This window comes from Tenrec ecaudatus, chromosome 10 (assembly GCF_050624435.1).
Source record: "Tenrec ecaudatus isolate mTenEca1 chromosome 10, mTenEca1.hap1, whole genome shotgun sequence".
In the NCBI taxonomy this organism is placed as follows: domain Eukaryota; kingdom Metazoa; phylum Chordata; class Mammalia; order Afrosoricida; family Tenrecidae; genus Tenrec; species Tenrec ecaudatus.
In genome coordinates, this window is record NC_134539.1 from 14,681,859 (window position 1) to 14,684,018 (window position 2,160).

Consider the following 2,160-nt stretch of genomic DNA (forward strand, 5'->3'; position numbering starts at 1 on the left):
TTACCGATGAAGCTCAAAGATGACAGCCTTTGGCATGGATTGCACTGCGATATAAAGGAAGAAAAACCCTCTCAATTAGACTATAAGCAATCTGTGTTAGTCTGGGTTAACTAGAAAAACAAATTCATGGACACACTCATCTGTGTATAAAAAGAGCTTTATATACAAGAGCAATTGAATCTTGAGAAAACCTCCCAGCCTGGTCCAGATCAAGTCCATAAATCCGATATTAGCTCATATGACCTCTTCAAACTCACAAAATACATGAAATGATGTTGAATGCAGGAAGATCATAGGCCAGTGGGTAAAAAGTCTTGTGGATCTAGTGGCGGTAGAGGCATCTCAGTGCTGGCAGGGGTCTCCACATGGCTCCTTTAGCTCCAGGGCTCTAGCATAGCTCCATGTGACTTGTCAACAGCAGGGAGGGAGGGAGTGTCCCACCTCCAGTGAGCTATTTATCTCCTTAGTGCCTCCAAATGAGGTCATCAGGCTGCAACCTAATTGACAGGCTAAACTCCACCCTTTAACTCTGAAGTCTCAAATTGACAACAGATTACATAACTACCACACAATCTCATGAGAAGTGGAGAAAAACTGAAGTGATCAAGATTTCATATTATTTACATCTACAATCTATGTTCAGGAAAGTAGCAGTCAAGATTTGCATTGGCAAATCTGCTACAATACACCTCTTTAAAGTATTCAAAACCAAAGATGTCACTTTGAGAGCTAAAGTATGCCTGACCCAAGCCAATTGGTCATATAAGTGGGAAATCAGAGCAATGACTAAGGAAGACCAAGGAAGAATATTGAAGATATTGTGATTTCCAGAAGAACAAACAAATATCTGTCAGGGAAGATGTACATCCAGAATACTCCATTGAAAGGAGACTGGTAAGAGTCTGTCTCACATGCTTTGGACATGCTATCAGGGACCAATCCCTGGAAAAGGACAGTATGGAGGGTGTGATAGGTAGATTTATTGTGCCAACCTGGCCAGTAAACACATGTGGGATTAATAAAGTTGCAGCTTAATTGCAGGGCAAAGAGAAAAATGACTCAGCAAAACTTGCCTTTCTGTCTCTTGCTCTCTGATGTTTGGATCAGTGTGCGGCTGCCGTAGCTAGTTCTCTGCCTCAACTTGCAAGCTACACCACCTGTGAGATGCCCAATCCATGGACTGTGTTGCTATAGTTTGAGGTTCTTTCAAGACTTGCTTCACCACACTGCTGGCAAATACATCACTTGAGCTGAGGACTGTCAGATCTTGTCTTCTGGTTGACTGTTGGTGACCTGCTCTGATGTTTGCTCCTGTGGTCAGACTGCCTGTATTGCTCCACAGAAGACTCAGCTGTCTGCCTCCTTGACTTGCACCCAGCAGCCCTCGTGAGTTGAAGGGCTGCCAGTATATTAACTGTCTCATGGAAGTGAGTTGAACTGAGCCCTCTGTACTGCTCTGTAGACTAATTAATTAGCTATTTAATTCTTTGTGATATATATATATTCTGGTTTGGGTTCTCTAGAGAACCCTATCTAACATAGAGGGTCAGCAAAAAAGAGACAGAGTCAACAAAATGGATGGACATGGTTGCTACCATGGATTCAAACATAGCAACCTTTGGGGGGGAGGTGAAGGACAGGCGGTGTTTCATTCTGCTGACATAGGACCACAGTCTATATGAACAGACTCAATGGCACCTAACAACCACTAGAACATGTTTAGATTAGACTCTTCTAGTTCTGAAAACAAATAAATGATCGCATGTTAGCATTTTAGAGTGATGAGTTTGTGACAAAACTGACTTCTTTTATCTGACGGCATTTTTTCCTTCACATTTTATTTTAGTAGGATGGTCATAAGGAGAGCCATTATAGAAAAACACGTTAAACGTGAAGGATCCTTGGTTGCTCTTAGGGTCTTTCTTAGACCTTGGGCATCTAACCTGTTATCTCCAAGCACACCTACTATATTTGAAATATTTTCTATACTTCAAGTGCTAAGTCATTGAGAACAGCTTGATACTCAAATGTTGCAATTAGAGTGATTCGCCAACATCGTTTTCATGCAATCCTTCACCATTTGCAAGGTTGATTTTATTTCACGTTGCAATCAAATTGAAGTTTGCGTTTCACAGTTCCGTGCTATAGAAGCCAGAGAAA